Consider the following 18104-nt stretch of genomic DNA (forward strand, 5'->3'; position numbering starts at 1 on the left):
GTTGCGGACACTGCACAGCAGCCTCGTGCTCATAATAAGCATTTATCTTTTGTCGAAATTTGTCGCTGTGTTTTTAGCTGTGTTGTTATTTTCTCTTTCTGTTTTATATTCAATATATATTGGCGTGGCCGCCCCAAGAGTCCTTGCTTTTTTTTCCCCAAGTAACCGATCGCCATACAATCAGCTCTGTAATAGACGTTAAGCCATCTGTAAGCTTAGCGCTGATTCTTCAAAACGTTTAAAGAACATTGAAATATCTTCGTAGTACATGTTTAATTATTCTATCCTTCACGACACTCCCAGTGAAGAATATAGCTTATTTAAATGAAGTTAAAGTTTTATGTGTATAATTTAACAAACATATTTTGCTGTATTTCACCTTAAAAATGATATCGTCATCATATGTAAATACACGCTTTATAAAGTGGCCCAGGTTGTGAGATATTATAACTGTAGTGCAAGTTTACAGTGGGGTGATTGTACTTATAAGTACAAACCGTTCTACAAGGAGCAATTGATTGAGTGCATTTAAAGTTCTTGGGATTAAACTGTTTCTGAACCGCGAGGTCTGTACAGGAAAGGCTTTAAAACGTTTTGCAGTGCCTGAGACAGTGTGTCCTTGAAGCTGTATACCGATAATTCTCTTTCCGATCAGCTGCTGCTGTGATTCACACTCAGATACAGTGATATAAATACTCCGAGTCGTGCAGTGAGAGTAATATGGAAAAAGATGATCCGCTGTGGCAACTCCTAACGGGAGGAGGTGAAAGAAGAAGAAGAAGAAGAAGAAGAAGAAGAAGAAGAAGTGAGAGTAACAACGCTAAAGCAGTTATGGTATTTGGAATACTATGGCTGTTCCCTAGACCATTACATTGTTATGAGTTAATTACAATCAGATGCATTACACTAATAAACAATATGCGGTTAGTTTCTGTGTATTTATAAAGCCGCGTCATGAAAATAATGAGTAATCACACAAGAACAGTACCATTGCTTTGACGCTGGGTGCCGCCAGTTTGCAAAACCGAGCGGAGAACTTGCGTACGACAAGGCATGAAGTACCGTGGAAAAGTGCGTGGCTTTACGCCAAGTGTAGGTTTTATACATCGCGATTTGAACGTGGAAAAGTTCTTACGCAACATTTCTGTGTGTACGCACCATTTATACATGAGGCCCCTGGACATTGACAGAAATCAGTGAATATACACACACCTGGTATGCAATAGAATTAAAATCCTGCACTACTTCTTTATATGCCCTGCTCTGTGCCCCAATAAATACAAATTATTGTCAATACATTAATAATCCAATAGCCCTTCATTCACTCAGAATATGGAACCAATGTAGGAAGCACTTTAAGACAGAGAAGCTCTTGTCTGTTGCACATCTACATGACAACCACTTTTTTCCACCCTCTCAAATATACACAGCATTTAATGTTTGGAAAATGTCTGGGATTAAAACATTTAGGGACTTGTACATCGATAATGTTTTGCATCCTGCAAGCAATTAAGCTTCAAATTTAACTTCTTATCAACACAATGTTTCCACTACTTTCCAACTAGAAAATGTGTTAAACTGAACCTGCCCAATTTTCCATGCCTTCCACCTATTTCAAATTCCAGAAGAAATACTGGAATCTTGAAGACTCAGATAGCATCTCCACAATTTATAAAAACATTTTATAGTCCCTTCCTTTCAAAGATCCCAGGGTACAATGAGGAAAGGATCTTTCACTTGGAGTGGAGTGGAAGGTAGCCGTGCACGGAATACACTCTAGCTACATACAGTATGTGCAAAGCACTCAATTATTCAATTTAAATTTTTCAGTCAAGCACATTTACTCCCAAAATTATCCAAAATATTTCCAGGGCAAGATTCAACCTGTGAATGTTGCAATCTATCTCCAGCCTCACTGGGCCACATGTTTTGGGACTGCACCAAATTAACATAGCTTCGGACAAAAATCTTTGAATGCCTATTAGATACCCTTCATGTCACAATCATTCCTATTCCACTGACAGCTGTGTATAGTGTACTCTCAAATAGGTTTAAAGTGGAGAAGGACAAACAAATCATAATTGCCTTTACCTCACTACTAGCATGTAGACTTACTGTATATTGCTCAACTGGAAGAATCCCAACCACCACCTTTAAGTTACTGGGTAACTGTTGTCCTATCTCTCTATTATATATAAAAAACATTTTGACGCAATGAGACTTTTTAGGATACAAGACTTTTTGGAAAAGATTTTTTCAAGTAACACGAGACGAGAATATTGTCATGATATTTTTAAAAGTCACGCCCTCCTAGCAACCATTTTCAAACAAGATCACGGTACTCTCACCTCTCAGTCTTGTGAATGCTTTTGTCAGACACACTTCCTGCGCTCTCAGCTCTTATACATTTTAAAGTTTTCCTTACTTTAAGTTCCCAATTAAAGAAGATTTATTACGTCCAAATCTTATTGAAGAATTTCAACATGAAGGGTTATCAACAGAAAAAATGAATACATGGGCAATCCTAGCACCAAGCAACGAGGAAGACAAACAAATTTGCGTCAAACATGTCGATCAGTAACACGGCAAAATGGTTAAATGCGTATCAATAGACTATGCTGAAACAGTTGGTGGCAATCGTGCGGAAGATGAAAACAACTTACAATATCACAAAGAATATCTACAACCGTTAACACTGTTCGGTCTTCCACCACACAAATTATTGTAGAAAGAAGGATATATCCAAAAAAGTTAAGGTAGTACATTTTCCAAAGATAACATTAGACATCAAAGGGGAACTTGATATGCCATTCATATTAACGTTAACAGTTTCCCATTAGAATAGCTTTTGCAAAGACAATTAACAAATCTCAGAGCCAAACATTTGAAAAGGTTGTTTTATTTAATAGAGAGAAGGAAACAAAATTCAACCACGGATAGTTATACCTCGCGTGGATGAAAATGTAACACCACATGAAAATTTAAATATGTTTAAATTGTACATCCACATCCCCATACGCAAGTGGCAGAACCGTAAACAGGCTAGTGCATAGCGATGGCCAGGGGGTTGGTGAGCAAAGCAAGTATGGGGCAAAGCCCCCTAGTACTATCTGAAATTGGCAAGAAACAAATTCTCACTTAGAGGATCTGCTCTAAACTTTTTCAAAATATGGCAGGATCTAATCAATAATATTTTAAAATAATCTTCTATATCGGGGGAAATTATACTCTTCCTTCCTTGCTGCTTCAAAGATTTGCTTTGTTGGCTAACTCTCAACTCTTTCTTTCTTTTGGGTGCCACCACTAGTGCTTCTTTTTCTTCTAAAATGGTTACATCAGATATAAGGTTATTGGGTTCATGATATTAAGATAACCGCAAATGGGGATTAACTGAACAAATTGAAAAGCATTTGTTCCATTTCTAATTTATTCTGTTATTACAAACTTCACTGCATTTTCAGATCTTTAACCAAATCCTGACATTAGATAAAGGGCTGCTTAGTAATTTTATTTAAATCTTATTTAATGTATGCAAAGAACAAAGCTTTCCAACATAATCTGGCACTAATTAAAAGAACAATTCCTGTCTAGTTAAATCAAATCAAGTAAAGGGATAATTAGAGCCAGCTAATTGATTTCAGCCCATCCTGCTAAATTTAGAATTCCCTTTTTTTTGACACATACCAAGTTGATACCAATACCTCTGGAAAAATACTTGGCTCATCTCCAAGCCTTTCAGGAGACTGTTCTATGAATGGATGAAGGAAAAGTAAAACTGTTTCGATGATGTAGCAGTTATATGTGATAGTGTGGCCTTAAATGGCCCTGCTTACTTAGTTATCAGGACAAATCAGAGCACACATTTAGATTTCAAGACACCAGCATGCTCTGTGATTCCAAGATTCCAATAACTAATAGAATAACAGTGGGAGAGTCAAGCATTTAATTACTGGGCCCCAAAGCTGTGGAATGGTCTGCCTGCTGTTTTAAAAGGTGACCCTTCAGTCTCAGCATTAAACTTTAGGCATAACAAAAACAACATTAATTTTCATAGCACATTTTCATACAAACAATGTAGCTCAAAGTGCTTTACAAGATGTCAAAGAAAAAGTTACAAGAAAAGAGAAACAAATAAGATTAGGTAATAATATTAAAGATTATGCAACCAAGAAAGAAAAAAACTACTTCAGCTTAGCACACCCTGAGTAGAGTTGCTGATATGCTGTGCACACGGCATCTCTGTTGTTAGTCATTAGTACTAAAATATAAGTGATATTATATGTATAAAGTATTACTAACCTTCCTTTATTTTGTTTCTTTTCTCTGTATTCTCATGTAGTACTTTTTCCTCTACTGCCAGGTTGCTTGCCTTCCTATGGAAAAGTCATCTCAGATAAAGGAGCACTGGAATCATGGGGTAGAAGGGTCCTTTCATCAGATTGACCAGCCCAGCACTGACTCATGTAAAATGGGCAGTAGAGGGGAGGTAGAGTTTGGTCTAGGTTTCATGGACTCTGATTATGTCTGGCTTGCCTGACTCCTTTTCTACAGTCTGACAGTGGTTCTGCAATTGGCTGATAGACAGATGTTGTTATTTTTCATTTATGTCAATTAGTTTCTAATTTGTTTTGATGTATTTGAACAAATCTGCATTCTCATATGTGATAGTTGTATATTTAGTAAGTGGTATAATCTATTCTTTTCATTTTGCCTTGTTGTTTGTATTATTGTATTGCATTTCTGTGGTGGCAATGACAGATTGAACATCTAGCTCTGTGAAAAGGGTTTCTTGTATTATGTTTTTGTATTGTATTTATCCCATTTTTTGCCAACCATTACACCCCCAAACTTCCTGGAAGGGGATCTCTTTCTGAATTGCCTTTCCTGGGATTTCTTCCATTTTTTGTTTCCCTGCAAGGTTTTTTTTTTGGGAGTTTATTCTTGACTACTTAGGAATTCAAAGCTGGGTGGGCTGTCAAAAACATGGCATGTTAAAGCTCCTTGAGACATTCCTTGTGTGTGTTTGGGCTATGCAAGAAATACATTGTTGTTGAGTGCTTTGCTGCCTTGGGTCGTGAACCACTGACCTTAACTGAAGAGACCATGAATTCTGCTCTGGACCGAAAAATTCTTAATCATAATGTCTAGTCATCAGTCCTTGAATCTGAAGTATAATTGGGTCATGCATCTCTCTTGGAAATCTAAATTGACTTAGAAGCCAGTCATCATCATCTACAAATATGCACTCTTCTAATTTTTCCATTTGCAATATCTTCTAACAATGCCAAAGCAGCTATGGTAGTTGGAATAGTTTGTCCATTCCGTGCAACTTTACATTGTTACAGAATGATTATAATCAAGTGAAATAAGTTTGTAAACGATATGCAATTAATTGCAGTGTATTTGATAAATCCTGTGTCATGGATGTGAATCTAAAAGAGAAAGGGAAACGACACAGAAACAGTAATACTGCTTTGATGCTGGGTGCCGCCAGTTTGCAAAACTGAGCAGAAAAGTGTGTACGCATGGTGTGAGGCTGCTGTGAAAATATGCGTGACTTTATGTAAAGTTTCGTTTTTATACATCTCAAAGTGAACGTGGAAATGAGCATACACAACATTTTTGCATGTATGTACCATTTATACATGAGGCCCCTGGTCTTTTATCCTAATCAATATGCTGTGGCAAAACCTGAAATGACCAGTTGCTGTATTTCTAAAATAAGGTGGTTTGGCAAAGATGAGTGGGCTAAAATTCCACCACAGAAATATGAAACATGGATATTAAATTGTAGGAAACATTTGGTGGAAGTCATTGCAGTTACAGTTCACATGATAGTTTTTAATTGTAAACAGTAATTGTACCTTTTTCAGTTTGTGCAATACATGACAATGGTAAGAGGTAAAATATTTATTAACTGCCTTTTATCTAGGTTTTTCTTCAATACAAGAAAATATTCAGTGGTAAAAAATTGCAATAATAGAGGAAATCAGTGTCTCTCTTTATGGAATTTCTTCCAATTCCAATTTCCTCCAATACCCTCAAAGACCAGACAGTTAGTTTATCTGGTGACTCCAAATCATCCCTAGCATGAATACAATGTGGATATTACATGAGTTGAAACTTAAATGGACTAACGCCTTGCCCAGGGTTATTTCCAGCCTTGTGCCCAGCAATTCCAAGTAAGGCTTAGGCCATAGGCAATCATGTATTGGATTAAACTGGTTTGAGGTTTTATTTATACAGGGTGAGCCAAAATGAAGTACCACATTTCGCAAGGTCAATACGCATTCCAAATGCACTGAAGCATTCCACCTAACAGTGATGTCTGAAATGGAAAACAATTCTTCAGTGGGTGGCTAAATTCAGACAAACGGGTACAACATTGAACAGAAACTTTCCAGGCCATCCTCTGAAAACATCCAAGGCTGTAAGGTCATCAATTTTGCAGTCTTCTAGACGTTCACTGCGCTAACAAAAGCCTTAGGCATTTCCAACATGTCTTTGAGGAGGATTTTGCATGAGGACCTTAACTTCCATACATACAAAATGGTGGTAGTGCAGGAACTCACCGAAAGAGACTGGGAAAGCCATAGAGAGTAGGGCGCAAACATTCTACAGTCTGTTCATCGAGATGCCATCATCATGTGCATTGACAAGGCACATATCCATTTGAATGCTTACATAAATAAGCAAAACGTTCACTACTGTACTGAAACCAACCCTCGTGAACTTCATCAAAGACCCCTGCACAGTGAGCGCGTTACAGTTTGGTGCATCGTTGTAGAATTTGCCATTGTAGGCTCTTACTTTCAGTAGGGAGGAACAACGGTCACCATCACTTCATAGCATTACGTTGAAATGCTAGAGAACTTTTTTTGGCCCTGATTGGAAGAAATGGACATGGTGGATGCCTAGTTTCAACAAGATGGAGCAACAGCTCATACAGTGTGGAGATCCACGCAAGCTTTACGGGAGATGATACCAGGGAAGCTGATCTCCCTGTGCGGGGATGTCGGGTGACCTTTATATTCACCTGGTCGTGCAAATTTTTCTTGTGGGGGATATCTCAAGTCGAAGGTATGCACACAACAACCTCAAAACCTCGAAGCCCTCAAGGATGCTATTCGCCACAAAATCGCAGCTATTCCCCTTGAATTGGCCGAACGACTCATGAGAGCGTTCAGAAACCGTCTCAATGAGTGTATCACTAATGTCCACCACCTTGAAGACATCATTTTTAAAACACAATGAAAAACAATCTAGATTTTGTATACCCTTTCTTGTGTCATAATCACATCTATTTTTATCTTGTAGCTTTTTTGTAGAATAAACATTTGAAATGTGGTACTTCTTTTTAGCTCATCCTGTATATTTATTTAGTTGCAATGTATTCAACTGGCCAGTTTATAATACAACTAGCAAAATACCCGCACTTCGCAGCGGAGAAGTAGTGTGTTAAAGAAGTAATGTAAAAGAAAAGGAAACATTTTAATAACGTAACATGATTGACAATGTAATTGTTTCGTCATTGTCATGAGTGTTGCTGGCATATATATATATATATATATATATATATACATACATACATATACATACAGTATATATATACAGTATATATATATCCATCCATCCATCCATTCTCTTCCGCTTATCCGAGGTCGGGTCGCGGGGCAGCAGCTTAAGCAGAGAAGCCCAGACTTCCCTCTCCCGGCCACTTCTTCCAGCTCTTCGGGAGAATCCCAAAGGCGTTCCCAGGCCAGCCGGGAGACATAGTCCCTCCAGCGTGTCCTGGGTCTTCCCGGGGCCTCCTCCGGTTGGGCGTGCCGGAACACCTCACCAGGGAGGCGTCCAGGAGGCATCCTGATCAGATGCCGAGCCACCTCATCTGACTCCTCTCGATGCGGAGGAGCAGCGGCTCTACTCTGAGCCCCTCCCGGATGACTGAGCTTCTCACCCTATCTTTAAGGGAAAGCCCAGACACCCTGCGGAGGAAACTCATTTCAGCCGCTTGTATTCGCGATCTCGTTCTTTCGGTCACTACCCATAGCTCATGACCATAGGTGAGGGTAGGAGGTAGATCGACTGGTAAATTGAGAGCTTTGCCTTACGGCTCAGCTCCTTTTCACCACGACAGACCGATGCAGAGCCGCATCACTGCGGATGCCGCACCGATCCGCCTGTCGATCTCACGCTCCATTCTTCCCTCACTCGTGAACAAGACCCGAGATACTTGAACTCCTCCACTTGGGGCAGGATCTCTCCCCCAACCCTGAGAGGGCATTCCACCCTTTTCCGGCTGAGGACCATGCTCTCGGATTTGGAGGTGCTGATTCTCATCCCAGCCGCTTCACACTCAGCTGCGAACCGATCCAGAGAGCTGAAGATCACGGCCTGATGAAGCAAACAGGACAACATCATCTGCAAAAGCAGTGACCCAATCCTGAGTCCACCAAACGGACCCCTTCAACACCCTGGCTGCGCCTAGAAATTCTGTCCATAAAAGTTATGAACAGAATGGTGACAAAGGGCAGCCCTGGCGGAGTCCAACTCTCACTGGAAGCGGGCTCGACTTACTGCGGCAATGCGGACCAAGCTCTGACACGGTTGTACAGAGACCGAACAGCTCTTATCAGGGGTCCGGTACCCCATACTCCCGAGCACCCCCACAGGATTCCCGAGGGACACGGTCGAATGCCTTTTCCAAGTCCACAAAACACATGTAGACCGGTCGGGCAAACTCCCATGCACCCTCAGGACTCTGCTAAGGGTGAAGAGCTGGTCCACTGTTCGCGACCAGGGCGAAAACCACACTGTTCCTCCTGAATCCGAGGTTGACTATCCGGCGGACCCTCCTCTCCAGAACCCCGAATAGACTTTTCCAGGGAGGCTGAGGAGTGTGATCCCTCTATAGTTGGAACACACCCTCCGGTCCCCTTTTAAAGAGGGGACCACCACCCCGGTCTGCCAATCCAGAGGCACTGTCCCGATGTCCATGCGATGTTGCAGAGGCGTGTCAACCAAGACAGTCCTACAACATCCAGAGCCTTAAGGAACTCGGTATCTCATCCACCCGGGGCCCTGCCACCAAGGAGTTTTGACCACCTCGGTGACTTCAGTCCCAGAGATGGGAGAGCCCACCTCAGAGTCCCCAGGCTCTGCTTCCTCGTGGAAGGCATGTTAGTGGGATTGAGGAGGTCTTGAAGTACTCCTCCCACCGACCCTAGCGTCAGTGAGGTCAGCAGCGCACCATCCCCACTATATACGGTGTTGACACTGCACTGCTTCCCCTCCTGAGGCGCGGACGGTGGACCAGAATCTCCTCGAAGCCGTCCGAAAGTCGTTCTCCATGGCCTCTCAAACTCCTCCCATGCCCGAGTTTTGCCTCAGCAACAACGAAGCAGCGTTCGCTTGGCCTGCGGTACCTATCAGCTGCCTCCAGAGACCCACAGGACAAAAAGTCCTATAGGACTCCTTCTTCAGCTTGACGGCATCCCTCACGCGGTGTCCACCAGCGGGTTGGGGATTGCCGCCACGACAGGCACCGACCACCTTGCGGCCACAGCTCCGGTCAGCCGCCTCAACAATAGAGGCACGGAACATGGCCCATTGGACTCAATGTCCCCACCTCCCTCGGGGCGTGGTTGAAGTTCTGCGGAGGTGGGAGTTGAAGCTACTTCTGACAGGGGACTCTGCCAGCCGTTCCCAGCAGACCCTCACAACACGTTTGGGCCTACCAGGTCTGACCGGCATCTTCCCCACCATGAAGCCAACTCACCACCAGGTGGTGATCAGTTGACAGCTCCGCCCCTCTCTTCACCCGAGTGTCCAAGACATATGGCGCAAGTCCGGCGACACGACCACAAAGTCGATCATCGACCTGAGGCCTAGGGTGTCCTGGTGCCAAGTGCACATATGAACACCCTTATGCTTGAACATGGTGTTCGTTATGGACAATCCGTGGCGAGCACAGACGTCCAATAACAAAACACGCTCGGGTTCAGATCGGGGCCATTCCTCCCAATCACGCCCTTCCAGGTCTCACTGTCATTGCCCGTGAGCATTGAAGTCTCCCAGCAAAACGAGGGAATCCCAGAAGGTATGCCCTCTAGCAACCCCTCAGAGACTCCAAAAGGGTGGATACTCCAAACTGCTGTTGGCATACGCACAAACAACAGTCAGGACCCTTCCCCACCCGGCGGAGGGAGGCCACCCTCTCGTCCACGGGGTAAACCCCAATGCACAGGCTCAGTGGGGGCAATAAGTATGCCCACACCTGTTCGGCGCCTCTCACCGGGGGCAACTCCAGAGTGGTAGAGAGTCCAGCCCCTCTCAAGGAGATTGGTTCCAGAGTCCAAGCTGTGCGTCGAGGTGAGTCCGACTATATCTAGCCGGAACCTCTCGACCTCGCGCACTAGCTCAGGCTCCTTCCCTTCAGAGAGTGACATTCCACGTCCCAAGAGCCAGTTTCTGTAGCGAGGATCAGACCGCCAAGGTCCCGCCTCGCCACCACCCAACTCACACTGCACCCAACCTCCTTGGCCCCTCCCATAGGTGGTGAGCCCATGGGGAGGAGGACCCACGTTACCTCTTCGGGCTGTGCCCGGCCGAGCCCCATGGGTGCAGGCCCGGCCACCAGGCGCTCGCCATCGAGCCCCACCTCCAGGCCTGGCTCCAGAGGGGCCCCGGTGACCAGCGTCGGGCAAGGGAAAGCGTTGTCCAGTTTTATTTTCATTGGAGGTTTATTGAACCGCTCTTTGTCTCATCCCTCACCTAGGACCAGTTTGCCTTGGGTGGCCCTACCAGGGGCATAAAGCCCCGGACAACATAGCTCCTAGGATCATTGGGACACGCAAACCCCTCCACCACGATAAGGTGACGGTTCAAGGAGGAGGTATATATATACATATATATATATTGTCACGCACGCGCGAGTGGGAGACCGCGGAAGGATCTTAACACACCTGGGAAGACATTCGCTGGCAGGGAATGACAGGGTACTAACTTTCTCCCTCTGCTTTCTCATAGGAAAAAAGACGCTCTGTCACCATAAGCCGGGTTTGCCTGCACTGCGTTACTTACGCCCTTCCTCCTCCATCTTTTCCTGATGTCATCGATCCCATCCTCCCTCACGGTTCCTTCCCAGCATTCCTCCACTTCCGGCTCCTCCTCCATAAAATGGCCGCCGACGCCATGATTCGGCTCGCTTATGAACTGTTTTGTTTATAATTTGACCAAGTTTTTTTCATTTTTATTGTGGATCATCTACAATATACGGGGCCGGAAAACCCCAAACCTTTGTGCTGTCTCCTCCTCAGTCTTTTACAATATACACACACACACACACACACGCAAAATAAAAATATATATATATATATATATACACATACACACACACATGCAAATAAAAAAATATATATATATATACATACACACACACACACATATATATACATATATATGCATATATATACATATACACTGCTCACAAAAATTAAAGGAACACTTTTTTTATTGGGCCTGGCATGAAATCAATTAAACCTGTCTGATAATTTTCTGGTTGGTTAAGCAGCTGAGGTCATTGTTAATCACTTTCAGCTGTATTGGTGTTCATTGACTTAACGACAGGTGCACTAAAGTGGCAACAATTAGAAAACCCTCAAAACAGGACTGGTTTTACATGTGGAGGTCATTTCAAGTTTCTCCCTCTTGATCTTTTTTTGGCTGGTTTTCCACTTGTGCTAGTTTTGGCTTGAGTAATTATCTCTACTGGAAGTATGAGGCGATTCCTTAACCCTACAGAAGTTGCACAGGTTGTCCAACTTCTCCAGGATGGCACATCCACACGTGCTGCAGCAAGAAGGTTTAATGTGTCTCCCAGCACAATCTCCAGAACATGGAGGAGATTTCAGGAGACTGGCTGTTATTCTCGGAGAGCTGGACAGGGCAGTAGAAGGTCCTCAACCCATCAGCAGGACCGATACCTGCTCCTTTGTGCAAGGCGGAACAGGCTGAGCACTGCTCGTGCCCTACAGAATGACCTCCAGAGGGCCACTGGTGTGAATGTCTCTACCCAAACAATCAGGAACAGACTTCATGAAAATGGCCTGAGGGCCCGGCGTCCTGTAGTGGGCCCTGTGCTCACTGCCCAGCACCGTGTAGCTCGACTGGCATTTGCTCAAGAACACCAGAATTGGCAAGTCCGCCACTGGCCCCTGTACTTTTACAGGCGAGCAGGTTCACCCTGAGCAGCTGTGATAGACGTGAAAGAGTCTGGAGAAGACAAGGAGAACGATATGCTGCCTGCAACGTCGTTCAACATGACAGGTTTGGTGGTGGGTCAGTGATGGCCTGGGGAGGCATATCCATGGAGGGACGCACAAACATCTACTGCATAGGAAATGGTGCTCTGACTGCCATAAGGTATCGAGATGAAATCCTTGAACCCATTGTCAGACCCTACGCTGGTGCAGTAGGTCCTTGTTTCCTCCTAATGCACGACAATGCCCAGCCTCATGTGGCAAGAGTATGCAGGCAGTACCTGGAGGATGAAGGAATTGAAACAATTGAATGGCCTTCACGATCCCCTGACTTAAACCTAATAGAACATCTGTAGGACATTATGTTTCGGTCCATTAGGTGCCGCCAGGTTGCTCCTCAGACTGTACAACAGCTCAGGGATGCCCTCATACAGATCTGGGAGGAAATGCCACAAGACACCATCCGTCGTCTCATTAGGAGCATGCCCGACGTTGTCAAGCATGCATACAAGCTCGTGGGGGCCACACAAGATACTGAAAAGCATTTTGAGTAGCAGAAATTAAGTTTTTGAAAAAATGGACTAGCCTGCCACATCTTCATTTCACTCTGATTTTAGGGTATCTACACAATTGAGCCCTCTGTAGGCAGAAAACTTTTATTTCCATTAAAAGACTTGGCATCCTTTTGTTCCTAAGACATTGCCCTGTTGTTATTTGTATAGATAACCAACTTCATATTGAGATCTGATGTATCTAATGTGTTTCTTTAAAGTGTTGTGAGCAGTGTATATATACATATACACATATATACATATACACATACTGTATACAAATATAGCAAAATACCTGCGCTTTGTAGCGAGAAGTAGTGTGTTAAAGAAGTAATAAAAAAGAAAAGGAAACATTTTAATAATAACGTAACATGATTGACAATGTAATTTTTTTGTCATTGTCATGAGTGTTGCTGGCATATATATATATATATATATATATATATATATATATATATATATATATATATATATACATACATACATATCCTTCTCACCCTATCTTTAAGGGAAAGCCCAGACACCCTGCGGAGGAAACTCATTTCAGCGCTTGTATTGCGATCTCGTTCTTTCGGTCACTACCCATAGCTCATGACCATAGGTGAGGGTAGGAAGGTAGATCGACTGGTAAATTGAGAGCTTTGCCTTACGGCTCAGCTCCTTTTCACCACGACAGACCGATGCAGAGCCGCATCACTGCGGATGCCGCACCGATCCGCCTGTCGATCTCACGCTCCATTCTTCCCTCACTCGTGAACAAGACCCGAGATACTTGAACTCCTCCACTTGGGGCAGGATCTCTCCCCAACCCTGAGAGGGCACTCCACCCTTTTCCGGCTGAGGACCATGCTCTCGGATTTGGAGGTGCTGATTCTCATCCCAGCCGCTTCACACTCAGCTGCGAACCGATCCAGAGAGCTGAAGATCACGGCCTGATGAAGCAAACAGGACAACATCATCTGCAAAAGCAGTGACCCAATCCTGAGTCCACCAAACGGACCCCTTCAACACCCTGGCTGCGCCTAGAAATTCTGTCCATAAAGTTATGAACAGAATGGTGACAAAGGGCAGCCCTGGCGAGTCCAACTCTCACTGGAAGCGGGCTCGACTTACTGCGGCAATGCGGACCAAGCTCTGACACGGTTGTACAGAGACCGAACAGCTCTTATCAGGGGTCCGGTACCCCATACTCCCGGAGCACCCCCACAGGATTCCCGAGGGACGGTCGAATGCCTTTTCCAAGTCCACAAAACACATGTAGACCGGTCGGGCAAACTCCCATGCACCCTCAGGACTCTGCTAAGGGTGAAGAGCTGGTCCACTGTTCGCGACCAGGGCGAAAACCACACTGTTCCTCCTGAATCCGAGGTTGACTATCCGGCGGACCCTCCTCTCCAGAACCCCGAATAGACTTTTCCAGGGAGGCTGAGGAGTGTGATCCCTCTATAGTTGGAACACACCCTCCGGTCCCCTTTTAAAGAGGGACCACCACCCGTCTGCCAATCCAGAGGCACTGTCCCGATGTCCATGCGATGTTGCAGAGGCGTGTCAACCAAGACAGTCCTACAACATCCAGAGCCTTAAGGAACTCGGTATCTCATCCACCCGGGGCCCTGCCACCAAGGAGTTTTGACCACCTCGGTGACTTCAGTCCCAGAGATGGGAGAGCCCACCTCAGAGTCCCCAGGCTCTGCTTCCTCGTGGAAGGCATGTTAGTGGGATTGAGGAGGTCTTGAAGTACTCCTCCCACCGACCCAGCGTCGAGTGAGGTCAGCGCACCATCCCCACTATATACGGTGTTGACACTGCACTGCTTCCCCTCCTGAGGCGGACGGTGGACCAGAATCTCCTCGAAGCCGTCCGAAAGTCGTTCTCCATGGCCTCTCAAACTCCTCCCATGCCCGAGTTTTGCCTCAGCAACAACGAAGCAGCGTTCGCTTGGCCTGCGGTACCTATCAGCTGCCTCCAGAGACCCACAGGACAAAAAGTCCTATAGGACTCCTTCTTCAGCTTGACGGCATCCCTCACGCCGGTGTCCACCAGCGGTTGGGGATTGCCGCCACGACAGGCACCGACCACCTTGCGGCCACAGCTCCGGTCAGCCGCCTCAACAATAGAGGCGCGGAACATGGCCCATTGGACTCAATGTCCCCACCTCCCTCGGGGCGTGGTTGAAGTTCTGCGGAGGTGGGAGTTGAAGCTACTTCTGACAGGGGACTCTGCCAGCCGTTCCCAGCAGACCCTCACAACACGTTTGGGCCTACCAGGTCTGACCGGCATCTTCCCCACCATGAAGCCAACTCACCACCAGGTGGTGATCAGTTGACAGCTCCGCCCCTCTCTTCACCCGAGTGTCCAAGACATATGGCGCAAGTCCGGCGACCACGACCACAAAGTCGATCATCGACCTGAGGCCTAGGGTGTCCTGGTGCCAAGTGCACATATGAACACCCTTATGCTTGAACATGGTGTTCGTTATGGACAATCCGTGGCGAGCACAGAAGTCCAATAACAAAACACCGCTCGGGTTCAGATCGGGGCCATTCCTCCCAATCACGCCCTTCCAGGTCTCACTGTCATTGCCCGTGAGCATTGAAGTCTCCCAGCAAAGCGAGGGAATCCCAGAAGGTATGCCCTCTAGCAACCCCTCAGAGACTCCAAAAGGGTGGATACTCCAAACTGCTGTTGGCATACGCACAAACAACAGTCAGGACCCTTCCCCACCCGAAGGCGGAGGCCACCCTCTCGTCCACGGGGTAAACCCCAATGCACAGGCTCCAGTGGGGGCAATAAGTATGCCCACACCTGCTCGGCCTCTCACCGGGGCAACTCCAGAGTGGTAGAGAGTCCAGCCCCTCTCAAGGAGATTGGTTCCAGAGTCCAAGCTGTGCGTCGAGGTGAGTCCGACTATATCTAGCCGGAACCTCTCGACCTCGCGCACTAGCTCAGGCTCCTTCCCTTCAGAGAGTGACATTCCCGTCCCAAGAGCCAGTTTCTGTAGCCGAGGATCAGACCGCCAAGGTCCCGCCGCCACCACCCAACTCACACTGCACCCAACCTCCTTGGCCCCTCCCATAGGTGGTGAGCCCATGGGGAGGAGGACCCACGTTACCTCTTGGGCTGTGCCCGGCAGCCCATGGGTGCAGGCCCGGCCACCAGGCGCTCGCCATCGAGCCCCACCTCCAGGCCTGGCTCCAGAGGGGGGCCCCGGTGACCCGCGTCCGGGCAAGGGAAAGCGTTGTCCAGTTTTATTTTCATTGGAGGTTTATTGAACCGCTCTTTGTCTCATCCCTCACCTAGGACCAGTTTGCCTTGGGTGGCCCTACCAGGGGCATAAAGCCCCGGACAACATAGCTCCTAGGATCATTGGGACCATAAACCCCTCCACCACGATAAGGTGACGGTTCAAGGAGGAGGTATATATATACATATATATATATTGTCACGCACGCGCGAGTGGGAGACCGCGGAAGGATCTTAACACACCTGGGAAGACATTCGCTGGCAGGGAATGACAGGGTACTAACTTTCTCCCTCTGCTTTCTCATAGGAAAAAAGACGCTCTGTCACCATAAGCCGGGTTTGCCTGCACTGCGTTACTTACGCCCTTCCTCCTCCATCTTTTCCTGATGTCATCGATCCCATCCTCCCTCACGGTTCCTTCCCAGCATTCCTCCACTTCCGGCTCCTCCTCCATAATGGCCGCGCGCCATGATTCGGCGCTCGCTTATGAACTGTTTTGTTTATAATTTGACCAAGTTTTTTTCATTTTTATTGTGGATCATCTACAATATACGGGGCCGGAAAACCCCAAACCTTTGTGCTGTCTCCTCCTCAGTCTTTTACAATATACACACACACACACACACATGCAAATAAAAAAATATATATATATATACATACACACACACACACATATATATACATATATATGCATATATATACATATACACTGCTCACAAAAATTAAAGGAACACTTTTTATTGGGCCTGGCATGAAATCAATTAAACCTGTCTGATAATTTTCTGGTTGGTTAAGCAGCTGAGGTCATTGTTAATCACTTTCAGCTGTATTGGTGTTCATTGACTTAACGACAGGTGCACTAAAGTGGCAACAATTAGAAAACCCTCAAAACAGGACTGGTTTTACATGTGGAGGTCATTTCAAGTTTCTCCCTCTTGATCTTTTTTTGGCTGGTTTTCCACTTGTGCTAGTTTTGGCTTGAGTAATTATCTCTACTGGAAGTATGAGGCGATTCCTTAACCCTACAGAAGTTGCACAGGTTGTCCAACTTCTCCAGGATGGCACATCCACACGTGCTGCAGCAAGAAGGTTTAATGTGTCTCCCAGCACAATCTCCAGAACATGGAGGAGATTTCAGGAGACTGGCTGTTATTCTCGGAGAGCTGGACAGGGCCGTAGAAGGTCCTCAACCCATCAGCAGGACCGATACCTGCTCCTTTGTGCAAGGCGGAACAGGCTGAGCACTGCTCGTGCCCTACAGAATGACCTCCAGAGGGCCACTGGTGTGAATGTCTCTACCCAAACAATCAGGAACAGACTTCATGAAAATGGCCTGAGGGCCCGACGTCCTGTAGTGGGCCCTGTGCTCACTGCCCAGCACCGTGGAGCTCGACTGGCATTTGCTCAAGAACACCAGAATTGGCAAGTCCGCCACTGGCCTGTACTTTTACAGGCGAGCAGGTTCACCCTGAGCAGCTGTGATAGGCGTGAAAGAGTCTGGAGAAGACAAGGAGAACGATATGCTGCCTGCAAGCGTCGTTCAACATGACAGGTTTGGTGGTGGGTCAGTGATGGCCTGGGGAGGCATATCCATGGAGGGACGCACAAACATCTACTGCATAGGAAATGGTGCTCTGACTGCCATAAGGTATCGAGATGAAATCCTTGAACCCATTGTCAGACCCTACGCTGGTGCAGTAGGTCCTTGTTTCCTCCTAATGCACGACAATGCCCAGCCTCATGTGGCAAGAGTATGCAGGCAGTACCTGGAGGATGAAGGAATTGAAACAATTGAATGGCCTTCACGATCCCCTGACTTAAACCTAATAGAACATCTGTAGGACATTATGTTTCGGTCCATTAGGTGCCGCCAGGTTGCTCCTCAGACTGTACAACAGCTCAGGGATGCCCTCATACAGATCTGGGAGGAAATGCCACAAGACACCATCCGTCGTCTCATTAGGAGCATGCCCCGACGTTGTCAAGCATGCATACAAGCTCGTGGGGGCCACACAAGATACTGAAAAGCATTTTGAGTAGCAGAAATTAA

Source organism: Polypterus senegalus, chromosome 13, assembly GCF_016835505.1.
Source record: "Polypterus senegalus isolate Bchr_013 chromosome 13, ASM1683550v1, whole genome shotgun sequence".
Taxonomy (NCBI): domain Eukaryota; kingdom Metazoa; phylum Chordata; class Cladistia; order Polypteriformes; family Polypteridae; genus Polypterus; species Polypterus senegalus.